A 27,343-nucleotide genomic window follows, 5' to 3' on the forward strand; every position below is an offset into this window, starting at 1 on the left:
GTGTAATGCTGGTTATTATCAGTTCGTTACAATAATCTGTAATTAAAATTTTATAATAATAAATGAGTATTTAATGTCTTATTGTTGAAAATATTGTCTTTGCATTTACTGTAGTGTCCTAATATACTGATTGGAACAAAGAACTCCAGAAAATATAACTTATATGGTGGTCGTTACCAAAGATAATGTACTCTTCCTGCGGGATTTGTAAGCAATAAGTTCTTCTCAATAAGGGGACCCCCACGGACAGGGTGCAGAGCTGTGGTGCAACGCTCTTGTCACTTGGTGTCCAGGTTCGAGCCTGGGTGAGTGACTGTTAAAATAGCCATTTCCATAAGATAAATTATTTTCCTGTATTTGTACATATTGCCAATGGACACGAGAACTTGCGAAAAATAACATTTTTTAAAAATAATCCAGATAGTTAATAAACAAACGTGAATGTGAAGATATGAAGGACGTATCATCCAAAATACAATAAGTAACTTCATTTTTTTTAACTATTCGTTGAATGCAGGGTCTTGTACTACTAATAAAACTGTATCTTAGATAGTGGTAAGCAGGAATAATGCTGTTTTCTTTTCCTTCTCACTGGCAGGCAGACACGTCATTCGAGGTATTGCATATATCGATTGCCTTCGACTGTTGACTAGAACAATAGAAAACCAGATTTTTTTAAAGGAAGATCGGCCGTTGGTATAAAATTTATTATTACGTATTATGATTATTTTGATTGATTGATTTGCTTTATTTTACTTCGCTTTTGTGCCACTTTGGCTGAAACCGAGCACAATTTAAAATGAAGACAAGACCGAGAGTGACAGCCGTCTGTATAATCGAGACTTATACTGTCCGAAAGCCTTGTATTGTTCAAGGATTTGGTAAATCGTAGTGTAAATTATTTTTTGAATTCGTTATAATCAAAATTTCTATAATATGCAACTTGATTTACTTTTTATTTAAAGATGTTTAATTTTCTAAAACTTTCGTTTTTAAGTTATATTACTAAATGTCTTTGAACATTTCTTATATATTTATTATTGAGATAATCTAAACGAGACCGAGGCTTTTCCTTCGGGAAAGAAAGAGCAACGAGAACGAGTCTGCTTACAGCGACGTCTGGCGAAGAACGAAAGGTTCCTTCATTCACGACTCTCGTCTCAGTTTGTAACCTAAATTCATGTTGCACTTTTATTAATTTTTGTAAAAGTAATCCTATGTTCAATGGCATTGATTAACTTCAGTTGACCATATTTTGAGAAATCTTACGTGCCAGTATAATGCAAACTGTCTGAAATAAATGTAATAAGTTAGCCGTGACCGAGCACGTTGAATAGTAGACTCAAGGATTTTGCTACCGAATGCTTGACGGTCAATTAGTTGGCTTATGAAAAGATCCACGTATATATCCAAACCAATAATAATAATAATCTCTTGATTTAGTAGGTGACGTGCGCGTGGATTACAAGGAAGCAGAATTCTTTATAGGGGTGGTCAGGCCAACAATAAAATTTAAACAGTAATATTAATAACAATAATAATTATCATGCTTATGATTATTATTGTTATAAACTAATTGAAATAAACCAATTTTATTCCAAATGTATTATCATTACGATTATTATTATTATTATATCCTCCTTGGAGAGAATTTTCTTCTCGATCCACTTGATAAATGAATTTCCAGCGCAACAGTAACTTGACTGAGATGCTTATAGTCATTAAATTTTGTTATTAACTTCTATAATAATAATACCCGTGGCTCTACAGCCCTCGAAGGGCCTTGACCTATCTCCCGGCTGCCAGGCTCCATCCCACAATCCTACCTAGAGGTGTGGAGATCTTCAACCAGTAATGGGGTGACGTGGGGTCAGCACGTCGAACCTCCAGCCGTTATAGGAGATATCCGTGACCGGGTTACACTACTCACTCGTAGCTCGCCAATTTCCTCACGATGGTGGGTTGCCACCGGTCCTATGCACAGGCCGAGAACCCAGAGACTGAACCCAGGCGGACTCGAACCCATGCCGTCGGAGGCCAAAGCACAGCGCCTTAGACCGCACGGCCACGGACGAGGACAATTAACTTTTGTACAGTTTGTTCAAGAAAAAGCTTTCAAAGCTAGTTAGAAATTTTAATCACAGCGTTTATCAGAGGAATATAATCGTGTACCAGAAATAAAACATTGCTTCGACTTGTAATGTCATTCCCAGGGAAGACTTCAGGTTTGGTGCATTGACGCGTGACGCGCACAGCAAGGGGTTGCTCGTTACAAAGGAAAAGGAGAGAAAGTCCAGAAACGGAACTTTGGAGGATATTCACGTATGGTATTCAACACGTCGTTGCAAAATTTATTTGTTGCCACATCTATTTGAAGACAGTGGCTCAGAAAGGGAACCAGTTTGCCTCATTAAATGTAGCGTATATTTGGAAATGAAACAAGAATAACAAATTGGAACTGCGTTTATGGTATTATGTGCTCATTGAAATTAATTAGCTTAACCAAAATTTCTTTTGAATACTTAGATAAGCGGACCTATTTAGAAACTTTTATGATTTTTGTTTATGCAGCTCTAAAGATTTCAAAAATATGGATAAGCATTTTAGGTTGTACATTGACTGTGATGTAGGGGTGGGGGAAAAGTAATGAAAGTTGAATGTCTTCTGGAGTTGCGGTCCCTTGCAAGGATAAAACGCAAAGTGGGATGAAACATTTTCTATTAGACTGCTTGTTGTTGGCGTAACCGCCCTTAGGCATACCTTTTGAATAAATGCAAAAGATAGTCGTTGGTGTAGTAAACTACGAAGCAGAGGGTTTGGGTAAAGTTTGAATATGTCCTTTTCTTTGTCTCATCAGTGTTATCCTCATCGTTACAATTAAGCCATTCGTCAAATTGCAAATTGAAGTATTCGTCACATGTCATATTGGTGGCGTACGTAAGTTGTTTGGCAGAGAACTTTAAAAAAAGAATTTCAAATGCAGGAAGGATGGGAATTCTAGGAACATGACTATAACACAGGCCCGTTTATTTCGGGGGGGGGGCTCATCCTTATCACCACAGGCGTCGCCAGAAATATTTGCAGAAGGGGACAGGCCATTGATTGGTAGAAAGAATAATGACAATAATAATTATTACCAGTTTACCAGGGTTATAATTATCATTTTACAATAACAACTATTATAAGTTATTGAAAATAAACCAATTTTAATCAAAATTATTTGTTATTATTATTATTATTGTGTAAATGGAGAGAGACTGCTACTCGATCCACTGTATGAGTGTATATCCAACACATTGTCCATTTTTTTACATTTTGTACAGTTAGTGTACTGAAATTCATAGTTATTGTATTTTGTTATTATCCTTTACACATTCCGTCAGTAAAGGCTTTAAAAGTTTTGCCCAAATTTTACTCATAAAGTTTATATAGTATGACTTGTCACAAAGAAAACTATAAATTTTGAGAGCTGGTGGATCCATTTATTCTTTGGATTAAATGGTAGAATATAACAATATAAACTGGTTTCTCTATTATACACTAAACTTTTTTCGATCTAACGTTTAATCCTGCTAAGTAAGTAAAATTAATTACCTCTATGCACTATTTAAATTAGATATTTGTAGGATTTCGGGGCTTCAGCCCCCTTAGCCCTCCCCCTGGCTACGTGCCTCATAACAAGAAGGCATAACCCTTCTCTTATGGTCATAATCCTTTACGATAATCCCAGTGACTTCGGAAATATTAAATTTTTAATTGTGGTGGGGTCACATTTTAAACATTAAGTTTATTTTACATCTCAGCACAGAGAATTGTCTTGACGCCTCTCGTTAAATTTACTGTAAAATAGTAAGGTTAAACAAATTATTTAAGCGTTAAAAAATAATTCCAATTACATTGAGTACTCAGGATGTGTACTCCTGGTGTTATATCTGTAATCTGTGTTTTGCATAAGAGCTTCCTCCTAGCCGAAAAAAGTAATGAAATAAGAATAGGAAAAGTGTAATGCAGCCCGACAGATAAGCGTTATGAATGAACACTAGAAATACCGACTCCAAGTAACAAAATTTACTTCTCCAAGATAACATTGATAATGAAGGCACATTATATTTTCATGAGAAAATAACTACAAAGATGCAGTCATACAGGTTCGAACAACAAGAAAGAAGAAATATTGTAAACAAAAAAAACACAGTTTTTTATGCCTTAATTTGTATGCACTTGCACGATTGCATATGTCACACGTTCTTTCAGGCTATAAACATGTATTTCCTTTGTTTAAGTGAGGAAAAATCATATTTTTCTTTCGGCTTAAATTTTGTTAATTACTGACGTAAAGCAGTGAAATTGTACTTGAAAATAAGAAATGACTATTCAAATAGATTATTCCTGAAATTTACATGTAACATAGAGGTATTTATTTCGTACACTTTCTAATTATTAAAACATCACAGGGATCTCAAAACTGACAGGTTTATTCCAAGGTCCGTCGACCGCTAGTTTCCCCCACACGAACAACGTCGACGGACTTTAGGTTTTCGACCTATTTTGAAAGTATTTCACGATTTAGTCACTCGAATCAGCGCCACTTGCAGTACAGCGCCTCTGCTGAATATTTAGAGAACTGCTACAGGGTGGTAATTTGTTGGGAAAAGGGTTCAGCAGGTAGAAAAAATTGCCTCGGAGAGCCTGGCAGGGGGTCCAGGACGACAAACGTTGTCATGTCGGCAAAATTCTTTCGCTATGACAAGGCCTGTGAGTGGATTTTCAGTGGGAAAGTTTGTACATGTGGCATCACGGTGCAGCCGAAACTCACCCAAAGGGGTGTATAGGGAAGGTTTTCACGACAGATCTGCACTCACCCTAGGGTAGGGAGGAGAAACTCACTCAAAAGGGTGAGGATTCCGAGTATTCTGACCTTCGAAGCCTCCAAAGAGCGAAACTCACCCCAAACACACCTTTTTTTTTTGCAGTGTACAGAAACTTTCGTGTATTTACGTTTGTCTTGTCCAACGTTAATTCTATATGCAAGTGTGTTTAGTGATTGCGATGTGATTTAATATGCTATATAATTGTTCTTTACGTCTCTTCAGGCAGAAATGTAAGCAAATCTGTACCTTGCTTCTAAGTCCACATACGATAGGAAATATAAGTGATTATAAAACTGCGTTAAACTTTGAATAGAGTGTTGTGTTTCTTGTTTACCCAGCAAGCCCTGATGAGTGAAAAAGAGTCTCATGTTCCCGACACAAGGAGCAGCGGACTAACTTTGTAACGACTAGTGTCCAACTGGAGGACGTTGCAGTTCTTATATCTAATTTTCTTATTTTCTTATATCTGATCAACTACTAAGAGTATCTGTATATTAACGTAAAGAGGTTACAATATTAATACATGAGTGTAAGGAAAGAGAAGTGTGTGTGTAAAGTAAAATTTATGTAGTGCGTACAGCTCGCACAAGGGGAAGTGAAGAATCTTTTATACAATAATGGAAAGGATTCGGTATGGGAAGAGGGAGGAAGAGGGGGCATTTCAACAGAAAACCAAATCATAGACAGATTACTGGACATAGACAGACAAGAAGGGAGTTTGTGTGGAAGAACAGGGACACGGTACAAGCACGTCTCTATATACCTCTATTCCAATCTTTCACTTCCCACACAAACTCCCTTTTTGTATATATAATCTATTTACTTAGAGTTTCCGACACAGTAAAGAATAACCATTTATACTGAAACTGTATCAGCCGGGAAACAACAACATAACAAAAACAATATAAGATGGCACAGAAAATAAATAAAAACATAAAAGTTACACAAATATTCTTAACGATTGTCGGAAACTTGTGTTCTGGCAAGAAGAAAATGTCAATATTTGGAGGCAGGTTATTATGTAAGTGGGGAGGCCTGTAGTAAACAGACCGTTGCAGAAGGGAGAGCCTTGTAGTGGGATTGAGAAATATCTTTACGTTACGGGTTGCTCGTATGGGTACTCCTTTATTGCATTGATGGATTGTGTACACACACACACACACACACCCACACACGCACACACACACACACACACACACACACACACACACACACACACACATTCATGAAGCATCTTAGTTGTAAGTCAAAATCATGGAACGCTGTTATATGTAGTAAAGAATATCTAAATATGTATATACATATTTCGTTATTTTCGCCAAAATATGGAGTTAAATATGGACTTAAAATTGTAAAAAATTACCTTCTTAATAATATAAGACAGTACACGAGCTACATAAAATACAGTACGCTTGCACTGACATTAATTGTAAAACCACTCAAAATGTTTTTTATTTTTTATTTTCTGTATCCAAATCAACGAATAACAACATTTTGTTGTAAGTGTTCGAACGTTAATATCCATCTGTTGTCTCTTAACATGGATTATATTGAATAAATCTGCGTTTAATATCGCAAGAAGTAATGGGTGTGCATTCCACATTTGTCAGTTATTCTCAAGAAATTCACCCCAACTCTTTCAATTCACCAACACCCAACTTTTTCTGTCACACGGGGACATGTAGTTATTGCGTGAATATGGAGTGTATGTTAATAAATGTTCTGAAATATGGTAATATTCCACTCTAGGAATATGATAAATTCAAGTATAATTCGCGGTTTTCAAGGAACTTTCCAAAAATCAAGGCTACAAGCAGATGTTTTCTCTATTTCAACCTTACCTAACATTACCGCATATCACCATCCACTCACTCACTCATACACAAATATAGTAACATTATAAAGGGTCTGTGATATTCTAGTGTATCCAAAAATTCTAATTCAATTCAATTAAATGATATACATATTTAAGATATTTAATTCAAGGTGCGAATTTTACATTTGCCATTTCACATACTCAGACTCGAAATACGTACATCTACACATATAAGTCACAAATGTTCCGGGATATACCAATCTACGAAAAATTGTTAATTGTACAAGAATTTCAAATTCAACTTCAAGATATCACATCTTATAATAATCATTCGTTTGTTACATTGTTCTGCAAAGGACACTAAAAAAGTAAACGGACTGTTTTATTTTACAAGAGGTTTTCTTCTCCTTTATCAATTAGAGCAAACTGTGAAAACGTACCTCAAGACATTCATATAAATTCAATGAGATTTGGATTCATTAAGTTGTAATTTTTCACGTCTACGGAGGAAAATTCACGTAGAATTCATGCATAATTCCCGAAGCCAATAATCCAGGCATAATTCCCGGAATTCAAGGAATTCCCGGTGAGTAACCACCCTATAGTAATTATAACACCATTAAGCCTTGTTTGCATGATATAAAAAACTCAATATGCTGACCAAGGCAGTAATTTATTTTATTATAAAACATAAACTAAACGTAACGTTTCAACCTTCTAGCAAGGTCTTCTTCCGACTCTGCACCAAGTACAAATGTCACAAGGTACAAAACAGGACGATATATATACACAAACATTACTCCCTTTCAGACTATTAGAAAGTTGTTCTGGAACATTCTAGCAGGTGGCTTTCTTGTGATTGATTGATTGATTGATTTAGTTTATTTTACTTCGCGTTTTGTGCCTCTTGGCTAATTTGCGAAGATGGGGATGAGTGATGAAATGATGAAATTGATGAATGGACATTCACAAACAACCAAGCCCGACCGGGATTCGAACCCGGGACCCTTGGCGTCGCAGCGCGATGTGCTAACCACTCTGCCACAGGGTCGGGAAGCTTTCTTGTGGAAAGGACAAGAGAGAAGGAGGAGAGACGAAGGAAGAAGAAAATGAAGGAAATAGAGCGTGAGATAAAGAGTCCAACCACATTCTAGATGGAAGTAAATATGTTTAGCCTTTTAGGTGAAAGTACAGTTGACAAGGGAAAGCCACCTGTTAGAATGTTCCAGAACAACTTTCTAATAGTCTAGAGTATATAGTATATCGTCCTGTTTTGTACCTTGTTACATTTGTACTTCGTGCAGAGTCTGAAGAAGACCTTGCTAGAAGGTTGAAACGTTACGTTTAGTTTGTTTTATAATAGAATAAATTACTGCCTTGGTCAGCATAGAGTTTTTCTTATAGTAAGATGTAAAAATAACTAAAATGTGTAAAATATGAGCCAAACGTAATATATGTAAAAGTATGGAAAATAAAACTGAATGTTTTGAGTCTACATGCCATGATGTTCAAAGATAATACAACTGATTTCAGTTTTATACATATATGTATTTAAATATAAATCCTTTCTCTGGTCAGGGTGGCACTGTGCAACTCCGTAATTTAATCTGAGGAGAACATCGAAACAGGAAATAAAGTTGATGGAAGTATAAAACGCAAGAGGTAATCAATACAGGGTGTAGGAAACGCTAAAATGGAATACAAAATGGTTGTATGTAACCGACGCTCACATTATGTATTGTGTATAAGAAATCGACCCAAACAATAATTGGCTCATGATGGGACTACGTCTGCTTTCAAAACAGTTGAATGGCGTCCCGTGTAATAGCCATGGATAAGAATCGAAAGTGACGCCACAGTGCAACGCGCCATAATGGGTGTCATGCAGAAAACACTCAAGGATTATGGGGAGAACCCATTTCTCGCCGATGTTATGAGAAGTAGCAGTCTTCACGTGATTCATGCACACCGTGCAAAGTAGGAGGGACAGGTGAAAGCCATATCCACACGCCACATTAAAACCTCTTTCACATGAGACGCCATTAACGAAATACCTTTTATTCGCCATTGAAAGTTTGGAAGTTTTTAAAGATCTGCAAGTAAACAAAAGACGTGACAAACTTTCTTCAACATTGCGTGTACTTTTGCCTCTCAAAGTAACTGGGCAAGAGTTTGGTCTGTCTGAAACTCCTTAGGATATTTACAATTGCGCAAAAACAAATACAGGCTGTTCCAAAATAATGTGAACACTTTTTGAATGTTAGCAACGGAGAAACTATTACATGTGACTTGACTGGATGTGCCTCTGGATGTGTACCCCAGAAAGCCATGGTCACTGGATGACATGAGACATGCGATCGAGACTACCTGTGCTTCCCTTCCTGTGGAAACCATATCTGCTGTTTGTTGATTTGTCGATCTTTTCTAGAGCATTGCTGACAATGAACATCTATAACTTTGAGGTATGTGACACGCAAAAAAGTTCATACCTACTGTTATTAGTGTTCCTATTATTGACGTTCAAAGAGTGTAAACACTATTTTGCGACACACTATATTTCCAAAGGTTTATCTTGGCACCGCTCCCGCCACTCGGTGGCCTGTCACCTGCTGGAAGACCTTAGCAGCCGTCACGTAACTCCTTCCACCCAATAAGAGAAGCGATGGAGACAGCACGTGCATTGCTCTCTGCCAGTCAGAGCTCGCTATTCCCTTAACAAGGAAAATTGGAACACATGTTTGCCATTTTCACATCAAAAAGAAGAAGGTAATCTACACACAGAGAGCAGGTATTTCAGAGGACAAGAAAGGAATTTGCCATAACAGCTTGAATAGCTCAGTGATATTCCTGGCTTGCCATTTTGAAGGAGTTGTGTTACAACAGGTTAGTCGCTAAATTCACACTAAACACACGTTTCACGTTAGATCCCGGGTTCGAATCCCGGCCTAAGCATGGATGTTGTGAGGTTTTCATCAATTTAACCATATCATCACTCATCCCCATCTTCGCAAATTAGCCAAAAGTGGCACAAAAGCGAAGCGAAGTAAAGCAAATCAATTAATTAAGTTTCTCGTTAGATAATGCAAAACTCCATACTGCTGTATCAGTACTGCAATACCTGGCTGTATCACAACCTCCATATTTGCCAGATCTGTCCTCGTGCGATTTTTCTTTGTTTACCCGTGTAAAAATACCGACGAAAGGAAAACGACATCAAGATATTCTAGCAATCTAGATGTGCTTCCGAGACGTCCAGAAACGATGCCAGCTGTATATAGACAACGGAGGGGACTACTTTGCCAGGGCCAAGGAACCATTGGTTGATGAGTTGAATATATTCTTTTACATCAGTCCTGGAACTTTTGGTACATTCATTTCGATCATTTTACATCGCTTTTATACCACGTTTGGCTAATCGCGAGGATGAGGATGAGTGTTGATATGATGAAATCGATGAAGGGACACTCACAAAGAACACGAATGCCCAGGCCGGGATTCGAATCTGTGACCCTTACATAGTCGTACCGCCCGATGCTAACCACTCTGCCACGAAGGTCGGCAGCTCTGGAACTTTTATGACAAAGGTCAAATTTAGTGTGTCGTCACATCACTAAATATTGTTGTTTTTCGAAATTTCACGAGTCAAAGAGCTTGATCCTCGATCCCTACGACCAACTGCACACCGTGACACACAATTCACCTTTTAATTAATGCAATTACACTAGTTTGGAAACAGAGTCAGCGGAGCGTGATATAGAATTTCGCTTGTGCATATTCGTGGCGTATAGTGAGATGATTAATCCAGAGATCTAAGCACGAGTTAACACACAAACACAGGGTGTCCCAAAACTTTCTTTCTGAGAATTTCACCCCGGCACGAAAAACATCGACGGGTTTACTTTTGCTTTGCCTTTCTGCCAATTTGGTTCCACACGGAAAATTGCCTTTCTGCCAATTTGGTTCCACCCGGAAAATTGCCTTTCTGCCAATTTGGTTCCACCCGGAAAATATCAAGTCTCAAATTTCGTTTACAATCTACGTGCAAGCCAAGCCTGTGCACACTGTTTTCTTGTTCCCTTTTAATAACAGTTTTTATATACAATTATTGCTCTCTTTGCCTTTGTGTAGTACATTATATGTTAGTACAGTGTTTCCTCACAGATGTCGTACCTTTCTCCATTCTCTTATTATTGGTTTATTCTCCAAGTATACGTGATACATTGGCGTAATTCCAAAAACACATGCTTCCTCATTTTTCTTGCCTTTAATTGCATTTTCTCCCCATATGAATATAACAATATTACGCTTCCCACTACAATTCTAATTCACCAGCCCTGTTACAAGTTCTGTATCTTCACTTTTTATTCACTTGAATCCTTATTTCTTTGCATTTGTCTCTTCAGAGAGAATGAGAGAGAGAGGGAGGAGGGAGAGCTTCTTACCATTGCTCTTTCCCCTGTCGCTTTCTTTTCCTATTTGTTTCTCCCTCTTTCTCTCTCTCTCTCTCTCTCTCTCTGTGGGTCTGTTTGTGAGAGAAACAGTAATATGAAAAGAAAATAGAGAAAGAGAGGGATTTGATTAAGTAAAGTTTTTCGGTATTTGGCTTAGCTTTCTTCCTCCTTTGGCTAATCGCGACGATGAGGATGGGGGATGAAATTGATTACGGAACACCATTGCCCAGGCCGGGACCCAAGTTGTCATAGCGCATTGTGTTAAACACTCCGCCACAGAGGTCGGCTGACTTAGAGAGAGAAGGAGAGGGATAAAATAGAGAGAGAGAGAGAGAGAGAGACATAGAGACTCTCTTATTCTTAAAACAACTTACTCCATATTTGGTAATGATTTGATTTGATTTGGTTTATTTTACTTCGCTTCTTGTGCCACTTATGGCTAATTTGCGAAGATGGGGATGAGTGATGATTTGATGAAATTTATGAATACGTACTTACAAACATCCATGCCCAGGCCAGGGGTCCCTCCCGGCGTTGTAGTGCGATGTGCCATCACTCCGCCGGCTATTTGGTTAATGGCATCAGAGTAGAATCCTCTAACAAAGACTTAGGTAGACATTTTTCCGATCAATAAAGCACATTTCAGAATTATGCTACAGGAACCACAGAATCTCTTACGCTTACTGAAATCAGCCCTCCCTCACACTGAACAGTCACGGGCAGTTCTCGGTTGTAATGATCCCATTGATAGTCAATTGCGTCGTTACAACCCACAAGTGTCCGTGACTGTACTAGGAATCATTCATTCAAAGTTAATTTGGGTTTAATGATGTTGGCTTCAAATTAACATCACTGTGTTTCTACTACCATTGTTATTTCAACATCACAATCGCCACCTCGATGGCCGAGCGCATTAAATAGTCGACTCTCGTCCCTTGCACAGAAATTCCCCAGTTCAAGAGATCCCTTAATCAAATTTAATCACCACACATTCTCATCGTCGCGATCAGACAATGGCAACGGAGGTAAAATAATACAAGTACAGTGTCACAATCGTACCACATGACTTGACATGATTAACTATAGTTACCTAGCTAGTCATCTTTTCCTAAATATGTATATATTTTTCGCTATTTTTTTTATTTTTGAAACAATCACAAGTCTATATTGTGATATAACCGTCATAGAACGAAAGCGCTACATAAATCCATCAATATAAAATGGTGTTCTCAAATGCAAATTTGAAAGCCATTATAAAATGCGACGAGGTGTCAACATCTTTCATAATAACTTCTTAATTGATGAACCTGGCGTGGAGATGTAAATTGGTTGAGTGAGAAGACTCAACATTTTAATTATGGGGTGTCAATCTCCGCTTTTTTAACAATAAATGCATTGCTTCAATGAATTACAATAGACTATCAATTGAAACTAACCTCTAATACATGAAGTTCCATAGAATAGTATTATATTAAACCGAGATGTATAAAAATAGAGGGGATAGGAAATACCAAGACTTATAGAAAAATATTAAGTTCGGAACCTAATTTTCTTTAACAACTTATCAATTAAAGACAATTAATGCAATTTGTTTCCCAAACAAGCAAAAGTCGTGCCTAAAACAAAATCTAGATTTTGAGTTACGCTGTACTATGTAAAATTCCCGACCTCTGGTGATGACTATGAAAACTATGGACTGGGAGGCTTTAGTGTGCACTCACAGTCACACGTACACACACGCACACACACACATCATCGTTAAAATAAGCGAATGGAGTTTCTAAAAAAGTCGTATATATTTTTGATACTGTCGTATGTGTGACGCTTATTGCGTAAATAGTTTATAAGACCTTTGAAGTTGCCAAGATGTTGATAAAACGAGATTATGTTTTGTCTTGTATAAATGGAGTTCATTATAGTTTGTTGAATGGTAATTTGTGGTCAATTAAATAATGTTGAATTATGCGTGCATATCATTTATAATGTATTCGACACCTTGTGTGAGATCTGCAAGTGTTCCAAATACACTACAGATACGTCTAAGGACTTATTATATTATAAAAAAATACAAAATGTTAAACATGAATAAGAAGGGAAAAGTTTCTTAAAACGTATAGAGAAAGATTTAAGGGATACCCAGTGATAAAACTATCGCTTTGTAATCAAAGTGTTCCGGGTTAGATTCCTCGCGGAGGCACGTTGCATAGTAGCTTGCATCAAATTTGAACTGTACGTCCAGTCGCGGTTAGCTTATACGAGCTAAAAATGAACTTAGAACAACAACAATAACAATATATCGTAAAGATACTGTGGCCGACCGCGTTAAGAGGCCGACTTTCGATCTCTACCCCGAAGATTCACGGGTTCGAGTCCCGGCTTGGGCATGGGTGTTCTTTGTAACTGTATTAATCAATTTCATTGTAATCCGCACTAATCTTCATCGCCGCGATTAGCCAAAAGTGGCAGAGAAATGACACTAAACAATAAAAGTACAAACGAAAATGTAGGAAAAGTAAAAAAGCAGAAATACGAAACATATACTGATAATGAAAATAAGTCAAAGAAAACTTTACAAAAATAAAATAAATTGGGAAAAATAAAAAAAATGGAATCATTTACGGAGCTAAGAATGAGAGAAATGATACCTTATAAAGCTGTAAAAAGGAGACGATTTTAGAGCGAGGTATTACGAGGAACTTCATACAGAAGCGACAATAAATTAAGAAAATTATGGAATTTAACTATATAATTATGAATTAAAAGTAATAAACAGAAATGAGAGTGGTTGCATTGAACGAACATTAAATTGAAATTTGCTTGAATTATTCTCGTAACGTACTCACCTTTGCTGCCCTCTGGTAACAATTTCTTGAAACAAACAAGGTTAAACTCCTCTCTCTTCTAGAGTACGAAGCTATCACTACCAAAAGCACGTTGAGTCAGCACTAACAACACAGCGAAGATAAAAAATGAACTAACTACGTGTAGCTACACTACTTCCTACACAACAGAAATAGTATCGCCTACAGTCTTCGGTTCAACTGTTGCTTTCGCGTGCACCAAATTCTCTTTCAACACTTCTGTCGAACTTGCGAAGTGAATGAAGACTTTACTTACATTTTTCGTGTCAAAAGCGCCACCTACGAGGCATATCCAGTACCACGGGTATCACCTGTTTCGTCGCCACCGTGCTAGCGATCAAAAACATCGGGGGGAGGAAAGTTTTCACATAAGCGCCTGTTGCTATGGCTGCCTCGTCGTTAAATCACACACAAATCGAAACATTCCACGCACACAGACAACACACTCCAGCACCCTTTCTTCTCTGCTGATACAGTGGGGCAGTTCGATCTTTGCAAGATATTTGTGCCTACCCTGCCCGAAGTTCCGGGACCGACTGACTGTTGCTCGTCGAACGGTGTGAGGTGAGTTTGCGCCGAACTGAGACCGCTTCCACCCGCAACGTAAGGTATCAAACAAGAGGCTCAGACGGCGCACGGGAAAAAGGGGGGGGGGGAGGAAGCAGGCTTCAGATAGTGTGTACCCTAGGCAGCTCGAGCTTGTCCATCAGCGACGTTCGATTTTGAAGCTTACTTCAGAAGTTGGCTGTGAAATAATGTACGGAAATTTGCCCTTATATACTATCCGTAAATTCAATACCAAAAGTTGGAAATCTCCCTTAAATTTATGGCTGAAACCTAAATACTACCCACGTGAAGCATGAAGCCTTAGTACACATTTCCCGTTTTGTGCTTCTTGTTGGAAATATGTATTAATAATATGATATGTAGGTCTTCATAGAGATCAAGAATGAACATTGTTACTAACTTAATTAAATTTGTTTAATGTTCTCTCTCTCTCTCTCTCTCTCTCTCGCTCTCTCTCGTGTGAGTGCGTATGTGTCTCACACAATAGCCCGTCTAAAGCCCGACCGGCCAAAGAAAAAACTTCAGAAAACCAAGACTTTTCGCCCCCAGTTGTGGGAGTTTCAAGGGGAGAATAGCGGTGTTGCTACACGCCTGAGTTTTGTCCAGTCGTACACGACACCTCTTCCTGTCAACATGCCCCCTTCGCTCGCATTTCAGGGAGAGGCAGGGAATCGGAAACCCATTCGCTTGCTACGTTGCGGCAAACATTAGACTTCGCCGTGCTTGGCCTTGTTGAGGGTGCTACCTGTTTCGAAAAAGACTTGAATCGAAAAAACTGGCAACGCAGACTAGGTGTGTTTCATCTGCGTCACAAACTGTTGCATTGTGGGATCGAGCAGCCATGATTGAGGTCGGTTCTTGTAAAAATACGGAATTCAAGCGGGTGGGCGGGAAATGCCAACCTTGTTTACGATGGTACTGTGCAATATTGCGTTATTTAACAGAAATTCACGTTTACCTAGATTTTTCCGAGAAAGAACAGAAGGTGCGCTTCACGCACTGTAAAAAGTTGACAGTAGAAAAAACGGTCTAAGGCCGTCAATTCTCGCTGCCATCCAGATACCGTAAAATTACGGTGACCGTAAATTTCTTTTTACAGATACCTGTATATTAAACGGTAATATACCGTAATTTTAACAAGATTGTTTTTTAAAAATACGGAACAAAGCCGTAATTTAAACAATAAGTGGCTGTATTTAGATTAAGTACTTTTTTGCATAATGAAAAAATATATACTTTTTTGGCCAGACTTAATGTCAAAAAGTTATTTTCACATTACATATTGACGATTGATTTTGTTCTGGCATAAGTATAAAATTTCCAATTTCACTGCCAATGTATGTGCTTAAAACACTCCTTGGCAGCACAGTTCATCGTTTTCCACGATACTAAAGCATTTAGAGAAAATTTTACATTTGCACAACACACAATTGATTTACGTACCCTTGCAGAGGTCGACAGTAGTTAGAAAGTGAAAATTACCTGTTTAACTGGGGGGAAACACTGAACTATTATAGCCCCCTTCTGGCTTCTGTAGTGGACTGGTGAGCTAACGTTCGTCTCATAAAGCTAGAGGTGCCAGGTATAAAACCCAGTTCATACCTGAATGTATCATTGTATTTATTATACCCATTCCATCATTTATATTCATTATCACATTTAACCCAATACACAGAAAGAAACAAACATACTAAATTAAGAATTTTAACTTATTAATAAAATAGCATTTCTATGGCATCCACCAACTCCATAACCAGCAATGACATACATTTTCATTGGACAAAATTAACATGTTCTTGAAGGCAATGTTTTTATTATTTTATTAGAGACTTCCAGGCCCCTCTGATGGCACAATGCATTTATTCTTACCTTGTGATCGAGTCCTGAGATCAATACCCTGGTGGAGGCATAATACAATGGTTTGGATTCCACTTCAAAACTGTAGGTCCAGCCCCAATTAGCCTATCTGAACATAAAGTGGACTTGAAACTATACCTCTCCATTTACTACAATATGTATGTGTGCGCGAATGCATTGTAAGGATATGATACATTCACAAAGAAAAACAGTTATGAGGAAAAGGTAAAATATGTTTACAATCCTTCCAAGCAAAAAACAAACAAATTCTCAGCCCTCAAACTTTAACATTTCAATGTTTTAGCGATTTCACTTCAAGTTCCTCACAATGCAACAAATAAATCACAAATTACACTCATGAACACACACTCGATAGCCCAAGAGAATCAATTCAACATAAAAAAATAATAAATAAATAAGTAAAATAAGATCAAAAACTGGCTTTTACTGGCATTACTTCCAATCTTCCATTCCTGCTATTGGTGCAATCCTCTGAAATACTTTTCAGTTTTAAAAATAGAATTTTCAAATGACACATAAAAATTCAAATAATGTATATAATTTATTCAACTCAACCAAGTACATAATTATAATTTACTTTTATTTATTTTCACTTTACACTTGTTTATTTGCATTTTGTCAAATAATTACTACATTGCACTTGTGCTTTTTTCTTCTTAACTTAGGACCCTTCTGCTGGATTAAATCATCTGGGAAGAAGAAATATACCATTAAGAAATTTGATACAAAACCAAGTGCAATTGCAACTGCATAAATTTAAAATTTCATTAATTCTCAAGTAACAGAATAACATTGTCAAAGGTGTTCAGTGGAAGGTGACCTCAGGAGGGGTTTCCCATTGATACAGTTCCCTCAAAAATAAATACATATGTGGAAAGGTGGCAGAAATTGTCACCATTCCATGAAGGCACATGCTTCCACATTCTCTACTGGCTACAGTGGAGATGATGTGATCAGTACCATGTTTCAGCTGCCTCACCCCCTCCCTTCCCAGTTACCCATAGAGTAACTAATTTGAAAAAGTAACTATACTAACTTAGCTACTAAGCCAGACCTGGTTTATTTCAGTCCTCAGAGCAATGACATGGTATGCCAAAGACCTTGGTTTGTGTCCTGGTCAAGCCTGAATTTTCTTTGCAAAAATTTCTACGCAGTACATCTCCTGTGTGAACCATAACAATCCAGTTAGTTGGGTGTCTTTACTGCCATGAGACAGCTGAAGTCTGTATTATGTCAGTTCTAAACAAGAAGAGAACTTCTTATGTACGTTTTTGCAAGTTTTCATTTTTAGTGTCATTATCAGTATTATTAAAGTTGTAAACAGAAAACAAAACTAAAATTCAAAAAAGCAATGAAACAAGAAATGGAGATACAATAACATGCTGTACTGTAGCATGCATGTTGAAATGCAATCATGAAAATATGTATTCCATAATAGTTTTTATTTGTAAAATGCCATATATCATCATCATCAGTATTCCACCACGAGTGACACATTTTTAGAGAAGTTTGCAGATTTCATCCATATATTTAATAGAAACATATTCCATAGTTAATGGAAACATGGTTTCCACTTCACGTTTCATGAAATTTAGTGTATAGCTGTGGTAAATTATGGTATCACAGCACTGGTGGGGCCCAACTTCCACATTGCGCTGTGCTTTCATGGCATGGTGCATGAGGAGCTTTACCTTACATCCATTCCGTGTGTGCCAAATCATATGGTAAACCCAATACTGCGTTCAGTGTTTAAACTATTCATCTTTTAGATCTAAGAGACAATACTAACATGAGGAATGACCAATATTATGATTAAATAATGAATGGTACAGTGGAAGCACAAGTATTGCTCAGCAAATTATCCATAACAATTTTCATTCATATTTCTCTTGCATCTTTCGTGTTTTTAGGGACTGACCTTTTATGTATGCAAGTGCTGGTGTAGAAATTTTCAGCAGCTTGTTTGACATTTTGTTTCATTCTTTTAAGCTCTCATTTCGTAAAACAAGGGCAATAAACATGGCGATGGACAATTTACTTTGCAATTCTTATGCATCTCACTGTACAACAAACCACATCCATGCTGACAAGAAGACTCAAACTCTGAATGCTTGGTGATTAAAGTATGGGTCTAGTACTAAAACCACATTGCCACTGACCCACCACCTGTTTTATGCACTGAGTTGATGTGAATATTTCAGGAGAACTAAAAATATTTTAACTACAAACTTGGAGCTTTTTAATTATTATGTGAAAGTTTGTGCAGTGTTCCATTCATACATGATACAACATACCTTTTGCCAAACTGCAATGTGTTGCATGCTTGAAATGAATACTGATACAGCATTCAGGAAGCCAGGCGTTCTATCAATTCTTGCTCAATTGAAAGCATAATTTCCATGCATTCTATTAGGGACGATCCTGTAATAACAATAATAAATTTAAGAATCTCATTCAAAATATCAAATATATATAAAAAAATACTTGCATTCACTGTACGGAAGGGTTATTTCAAAGAATGTCAATTGGTCCACTTTTAAGGAAAGCCCACTCTGACTTGAAATAGTTACAGGAGTTTGTATGATAAATTGGCAGCATTTAAAAAAAAAAAGTAGACCCTGTGTGTTAGTATCAATTCAAGTAATTGTTCAATTCCATGACCCACTCTCTCCACATACAGTCATTCACGTGGAAAGTAAAGGTAAGGTGATTGAATAATAGTTGTCAGAACACAAGATTGAAAACTTTCAATAACCTTAACCATGATTTATTTTATTTACCTTTCAAGCTAACTTCCAACCATTGAGTGAGTAACATTTCAAATTTCTCATAAAAAAACTTATTGGGTTCATTTCTAATGGGAGGAGGGGTGGGTATTTTGATGCTTCAGGTTCTAGTTGAAAACATGAAAAGCAACTTACTTGTGGATCTTGTCCGAAAGAGGTTCCAATGCAGTTTCTGGTACCTCCCACAGAAATTTCACAGCTCACTACCCATCGGCACAATTCTTGGCACATCTTTCACTTTCCAGACTTAAAAATCAGAATTTCTCATAAAAACCAGTAATTAAATTAATTTTGAGCATGAAAACCATAAATTATTAACAATTTTGTACAGTTTTAAACTTAATGATAACAAGTAAACCATAAATTACCTTAATCTAGTGTATTAAACTTATATTGTTTCATTGTTTTGATTACTGGAACTTTAAATCCAAATTTTGACCAAAATTGCAATTCTTGCGAGAGAAAAATAATTTTAAATCAGTCATAAGATACCTAATTACAGCTAAATATGCATGAATGCTAATTGGTGCAGTTATAAACAGCTTAAACTTGAAGGGAAATACAAAATAACATTAAGAACTAATATCTTTCATGTCAGTACCACTCAGTTTTTATGTAAAAGTGTCATTCTTGGAAAATGCCGTAAAACCGAAAGAATTTTGAATTATTACAAAAATTTTACTTTTATTTCACATTATTTGCTTAGAACTAGCAGAAGGATTTTAAGTGGATGCTCAATATGTTATGGAACATCCAAATGGTTAATATTAGTGAAAATCATAGTTGCCATATAATTTTATAGAACAATTTCTGTGTTCCGCATATAAAACTTTCTAAGTTTCAGATTTGTTTTAACATACAAAGTTAAATATAACACCTCCAACTTTTATAAATGTACACTATTATAATTACTCATGAATTTGTATTTTTAACCAACCATTCACTTAACTTTTTGTCAAAGCTATGTAATTCTACTTACCTAAATAATACAACATCATGAATAAAATGAACAATATTGGGAGACCAGTTCTTCATTTATAAATCTTCCATGGGATTAAATACTTCTCAATACATAACCTTAGCTAGATCAAAATATCTTTACTCTCATGGGGTCTACAACCGATAATTGAATTTTACTATAATTTTTGGACTTTCAGATAAATATCGGCTAATTTGCATGATTTTTTTTCAGTGTAGAGGATAGGTGAAGGAAGGGGATGATGGAAGTACACCGTGTTGTCATTTTTTCCAGTAAAGCTTTTAAACCCTTTCCTGGAATTAATTATGTGTGTAGGTTCAGGATTAACAGTATCATTCAGTCACTACTGATGAAATCCATTCAATTTCAGCCAGTACTTTTAAGCTGTTATGCCAGATGAATAGTTAGGTACCCTTGACTTTCTGTACCACCAAGTGATAATTTTTGCATTTTTTATGAAGATTAAGTTCTTTCTGTAGCTTTTCTGATGTTTTTAGCTCAGGGAAATGAGTTATGGTGAAGTAAAGTACCTATTTTCCTTATTCTGAAGCAGAACAACTCGAATGCTTCGTGCAAGGGCACCCAAAATATTAATGATAAAAGTCAATAATTGAAAATAAATATTAATTTTACAGTTTAAATGTATTGTAAAATAAAGTAAATAAAACACGAAGCACTGAAAACTCACAAAACCAAAATAGAAGTGTAACTATTGTTAGGAGTGCTAAGTTTCGTGACGTTATCATTTGCACGTATTTTACGCTATTTGAATGTGCATACACCAATTTTGACCAACAAAAAGTGGCGAAAGTACTCCGAGATAGGAGGTTTTTAATTTACGTGAGCTGTGCTTTGGGATCAAATATCGCGCTTGTTTGTGCTCTCCGCGCTTTGAAGCACATTCTATGTTACATAAAACATCAAAACCTGTCAAGTAAGAAAAAATTGTACCTCAGAGTCTGTGTTACTAAACATTTCTACCACCCGTAACTCGTCAATTGCAAGTTTCTACTTTCAAAAATTTCTGAGAACTACTTGTAAACAACAGACACGCACTTCATATATCGTTTGTATACTACCTAATGAAAGTGACCGGTATTTGCTATGAGGTACATGTCATAGAGACATCGATGAATTTATATCTTCCACTACACAGGCAAAGTGAATAAATGCACATGGTTATTGGCTTCGTTGCATAGTACAGCAGTACAATAATAATAATATAGCACGTAATAAACTGTACTACAATGAATTTTCATTCCATTATGTTAAAAAATAAAAACATTATACGTACCTTGAGTTATGTAGATTTACTTTCCATGCAGGCATTCGTAGCACAACCATCGATAAACAAGCACAACACAGCAACAAAAACATACGCTTCGCCCATGTTGGCCTGTGAAAGTTGACGAGCGACACAAATGCGCATGCGCGGCTTGGTCTAAAACGGTATGGAAGTATTTTCCGAATCCACGGTCGAGTCCGTAAAATTTTAACGGTAGGATATTGTAAATTTCACGGTAACTTCTAACAGTGCGGCACGAGACCCGATAATTGTTGATGAGAAGATACCGCGTCGTCTGGTTGGCAAAAGTAAATCGTGCCAACATTAATGAACAAAGCAAACATTACAGAGTGTACAGTGAACATTTCCTCTCAGGAAAGTTCATATGACACCTTTCTCTGTGACTTTTAGTACAAATGGATGGAATTGGTGTGTTTAATCATACTTGCAATAGTGTTTCCTTGTTTTTTGATAGAATGGTGCTGACACTTCCGTTAAGTTTGGCGATAAAAATGATGATCCTCAAAGTTTAATTCATCTTGATAATTGTAGCCTACGTTTGCACTTGATTATTTATTATATTTCGTTCGTTAACACAAACTGTTATTAATTGTTATTCGACTCATGAGAAAAAAGGTGCAGGTTGTAGGCATTGCGTACTGTCAGAAAAAAAAGACCCACTGTTATCAAAGGATCCCAAACTGATTGATTGATTTGGTTTATTTCACTTCGCTTTTATGCCAGTTTTGGCTGATCGTGATGACGAGGCTGAGTGATGATATGATGAAACTGATAAAGCGAAACTCACAAAGAACACCCATGCTCAGATTGGGATTCGAACCCGGAACCCCTGGAATCGTAGCGCGCTGTGTTAACCACTCTGCTACGGAGGCCGGTATATCCGAAATTGTTAAAGCAGGAGTGAAATTACTGTTTTCGAGCACCTCAACATTTTAAAATACAGCGCTTTAACAAACCTTAAAAGAAGAGAGAGACTATAATGGCAGAGCCTTGGAATTTACAGTTTTATCTGTATTGGATGTAAATATTTCAAGCAGAATCCGAGCCACTAATAAATACGAAAACAAATTGATTCCAGGTAGCTGGTTAAAGTAAATAAACGCACGTCAACTACAGTTGGCCAAAGGTTTAGACCCCCCCCCCCCCTGTTCATTTCGTTATCGTCCAGTTCATGCGGATCGGTGTATTCCCGTTCCATCGCTTCTCGAAAAGTGGGCGTGGTTTGTCCTGATTCATCGCTCCTGATAACGAAAGTGGATTTTCCGAGTCAGGTGTTCCCGATCCATCACCCCAGAAGCTTCAGTTGTATGCAGGTTAGGGTAGGTTAGTTTATGTTGTTTGTTTATGAAATACTCAGTTGTTTATTTACTTCTTTTTACATATTTATGTGTGTAACAACATTTGTTAGTTTTGTTTGTGCGTGTGACACAGATTTTTATATAGAATAGAATAGAATATAGGTTTATTTCAGTATGAGGCTTTGCGGCTGTACACACATTTCCATACATCAATGAATATGTTTTCCTTCTTCTCCCCCCCCAACCACTCTCTTTATGCCCTCACATGTTCAACTTTACCTTTCATACTTATTGTAAGTTCTTCTCTCACTACAGTCTATCAATCTGTTTTATTTTTCTCATAATTTTACACTAATAGCACTAGTTATCATATTGTCAAAAAGAAGCTTTCTGCACACCGCTCTCAGGCACTTTCACTCCCGTCCCTCAACTTATTCGCTCTCTTTGTGCAGACGTAATGTAGGAAGATTCCCCGGTCCCTTATTTGATTTTCGTTCCTTCCCGTCATTTCCCTCCCCGTAATGGCCCTCATTAGCCCCTCCATTTTTGATTCCTTCATATCCCTTATGTATTTCTGTCTAGCCTCTGCTGTTTCTTTGCACTGGAGGAGAATGTGGAATTTCGTCTCGTCTTCTCCACACACTTGAAATTCTGCACTCCCGTCCTCTCTCACGCGCTTGAATTGTGCCCAACCCTCTAGCCTGAATACATTCTGTGAGTGTTCATTTCCTTATTTTCGAAAGCGATGGACCGGGAGTAAATCCGTGGATCTACACTGCAAAACTTCGCTTTTTCTTCATATCTTTCTTTGTCGACTGCGCAAAGAGTTTGAACATATGAAAAATTACCGCTATTTCTAGACGGCACGACATTGTCATGCACCGACATTTTACACAGTACTAACAAACGTACAGTTGGCGCAGGTGTAACGAACGCTACATGGTGGGTATTTCCTTGCAGACGACAAACAATTTGGCCGCGAACATGGCGACGACGGTGCGAATCCTGACGTCACAAGAAACCCACCTATACCATGAGAATTTCCCCTCACCACGACAACTGGACAAAGCCGATTGATTGAGCGGTTCATGCGACCCTCTCTGGCTATCGACGGGAAATACAAAAATATAATTTTGAAGTTTATTCTTTCGCCGAACAGTCTTTAGTTCGCTGCATTTTTCTTCACTCTCTTTGCACTCAAGTGTCTGGTTACAATGTGCAAGAATGAGTCCTCTACTTCGTTGATTTGGTGTCAGGTAGTGTATTTGATGTCTGCACCGCTTGCGCTACGTTCTCTAGCGGCGAACAGTGTGATGTATGATAACGTAATACATGATAACTATACTGCTTTTCCGGATTCTCTGGAGTAGTGACGTGCAGAGGGGAAAGCTTGTGGGCGGGGCCAGACTAGGTGGGGAAGGGTGCCTGATGAAAGCAACGAAGTGCTGCGCGGTGTAACGGCCGTAAAGCAAAACGCTTTCTGCTGCCAATTTCATATTTTATTCTTAACAATGGCCAGTGTATTGTTTTACACAAATAACAATAATATTGCATGTTTATTTGTCTTTTGATGCTACGAAGAACAGAAAAAAATTAAAACAAATTTAAACATACATTTTCAAAAAACATGCAAATAACCACAAACTATGAAACATCATGTATCAAAATGTGTTTTAAACAAGTCTGAAAAACATGTTTCAAACACTTTGTTTCAAACATTTGTAAAAAAAGAAACAAAGCCATGTGTTTTAAACTTTTCAAACAAGTTGTTCTCGAACACATTCGACACTATGAGGCGCTCTCCTGAATGCAGAGTTCCCCTAGACTTGCGAGCTGACATGTTTACTACGGAACTACTGGACCGTGAATGAGCCCCCTCCCGTGGATGCCCCTCCCCTCCGCGCGTTCATTGGACGAGGCGCACACCCTTCAACATGCGCACAGAACGCGTTCGCGTTTTCTTACTCCAGAGAATCCGGGAAAGGAATATAGACCTCGGATTTTAGTTTTTTTCAGCTATTGTTTCCTTTGCAGGTAAATAAGAAATAACAAGTTATATCAGCGTTTCATTAAAAAATGAAACAACTGACGAAGTTTTATAGTGCCTAAAATAACCTATTTTGCTTGTCAGAACCTATGTTAGGTTTATGTGCCTAAATTAAACTTTTTTTTTAGGCTTTCATATTATTTTATGTTTTACAAAATGTTTATGTCTCACAGAGGTATTTACTAGGTTTGGTGGTGAAATAATTCAATGACTGGCGTGTTTGAAACATGTTTTCTGTAGATTTCCCTCCCTCCAAGTATATGATCTTTATCAAAGCATTAAAGAAAACAAAAAATGTCTGACGCCATTGTTATCTGCAGGTAACAGTGACGTCAGAAAGACGAAAGTTCTTCCATACTTTTTACCCCTGCACTATAGACTTTTAATTCTAAGCCTTGCCTACTAAGATAAAGTAAACTGTCCTTGCCCCTCCCCATTCTCAGTTTTGCCACCCAATCGTCTCTACTGCCTGCAAAGTCCCAAGAGCAAACTTCTGATCTGTGCCCACTCTCGTGTCAGTTTGGTCCTTCTTGGCATTCACGCCTTGCGAAGAAATGTTTCAGCATTCAAATTTGCACTACTGACTATGTTTCTGTTGAAAGATAACTTTCAGCACATGAAATGACCCTCACAGACAAAAGGCGGAGTTTGAGTGTGGATAACGCAAAAAGATTCATGGTGGTCACTGGTATAATTCCTGGTTTTCAAGGCGAACTTTTAAAAAATTCAAGGATACAAGCAGATGTTTTCTCTATTCCAATCTTATACCGACTCTCAACCCTCCCTTCCACACACAAAATTATTGACAATATAAACGGTTTGTATGATTTCAATGTACCAAAAAGTTTACCTAATCAACTTCAAGATATATTATTTTGTAATAATCTTCCGTCTGTCAGATAGATTGTTCTGCAAAAGACACTAACAATGTTAACGGATTGAGAAAATCTAGTTTTATTTTCCATTTTCTTCCTAAAAAATGCTAAACTGAGAGAAACTTGCCTCAGGGCATTTATAAACATGTATAAATTTAATGGCACACTTTCTAGAACCTAAAAATCCCAGGTGTAATGATAAACAATCATTGAACGCTGAAAACAGCATGTAGGCATTTGTTGAATCTTCTGGACTTCAATATCACCATTCTTGGGCACAGCGCCTACTTGGTTGAACACGACATCTTTGCATAAGCCTGACACTGGAATATACCTTTACTACACCTAGTGTCAAGACGTTTAGCGAACTAGATGCGGCCAATACGTATATTTTGGTTTGCCCACCTCACTCTGTGTGTGTGAGATTGTTTTTATCCTTTCTACTGGATGCAAGGGGTTGCCATTTCCGAAGATACAAAAAATCCAAACACACTTCCACGTAGTATACCCTGGACATTGATTTTCAGATTATGCACAGTAAGGCTAATCGGGACTGGACCTACAGTTTAAAGTGGCATGTATGTTTGTGATTGTCCTTTCATCCATCTCATCTTCTCATCATTCATCCTATTGTCGCGATTAGCGGAAACTGGCACAAATGCGAAGTGTAATAAATCAAACCAATGAGAATCCTTTGCACAATATCCTTTCGTATGTCCAGCTTCTCTTTTTTCTCTCTCTGTGTTTGTTCATCCCCTCTATACCTGTTCCACATGTCTCACTTCTTCGTTTCCCTATCTTTGTCTCTCCCCTTTCCCATCTCTTTCTTGCAGCCTCTTTTTCTTCTTCAATTTTTGCTTCTCTATCCTCCCTCTTTGTCACTTTTCTCCCTACCTCTCTTTCTCCTTCAATTTGTGTATCTCGCTATCATCTCCCGTATACTTTCTCTTTATGATAGGCTATGCTCTTCCTTCCTTATTTTCCTTCTACAATTAACTATCTCTCTCTCTCTCTTTCATTCTTATCCTGTCTTTTATCACAAGATGTCACTACTTGTTGTTCAATTTTTCAAAGTGGTACCAGGGCATTTTGTTGTAGTCTCCCTCTTGATTTTACCGTCATTTTTTGACTTCTAAATAACTGGGCCAAAAAAGTGGAGATGAACTACTGATTTTTATTTTTCCTTATTGGACTGTGCAAAATTTTTTATCCGTTGTACACAAAATTGCTCATAAATAGTGTATACTTCATACAATATTCTAAGGTTTATTATCCTTGTATTTGATTGTGCAAAGGTATTATAGTAAATATAGGTGCGTTTAGAATATTTTTCTGGGTGGGGCATAGAATAGGCTGTACGTATATTAGATTTAACATTGGAAATATTATGTGTATAATTTACAACATATTGAAAATATACATTTATCCATAGGCCTTCATAATTCAAGAAATTATAAGGGTCCGGGTCCAATTTGTGTTGAGATTGGTCTGGACTGTGCTACCTTCATTTGGTGCAAAGGTACATAAACCTTAATCTTACAACTCAGCAAGCTTATCTACAGGGTAGGGTTCTTTGTAGACAACGAAACCAGACAGGATGCCTTCCAA

General features: G+C 37.3%; 1 protein-coding gene across 3 annotated transcripts in view; it reads right to left on the reverse strand.

Annotated features, from left to right (window-relative positions):
- Positions 1-14,522, reverse strand: part of LOC146001672 (uncharacterized) — a 713,225-nt gene extending 698,703 nt beyond the window's left edge. For all 3 annotated transcript variants that reach the window (XM_083139297.1, XM_083139295.1, XM_083139296.1), the window contains exon 1: positions 13,982-14,522. The gene's annotated coding sequence lies outside the window, so the exon portion shown is untranslated. The remainder of the gene's footprint in view (positions 1-13,981) is intronic.
- Positions 14,523-27,343: the final 12,821 nt, after the last annotated feature.

Source organism: Lepisma saccharinum, chromosome 17 (genome assembly GCF_977018435.1).
Source record: "Lepisma saccharinum chromosome 17, izLepSacc3.1, whole genome shotgun sequence".
NCBI classification, from domain to species: domain Eukaryota; kingdom Metazoa; phylum Arthropoda; class Insecta; order Zygentoma; family Lepismatidae; genus Lepisma; species Lepisma saccharinum.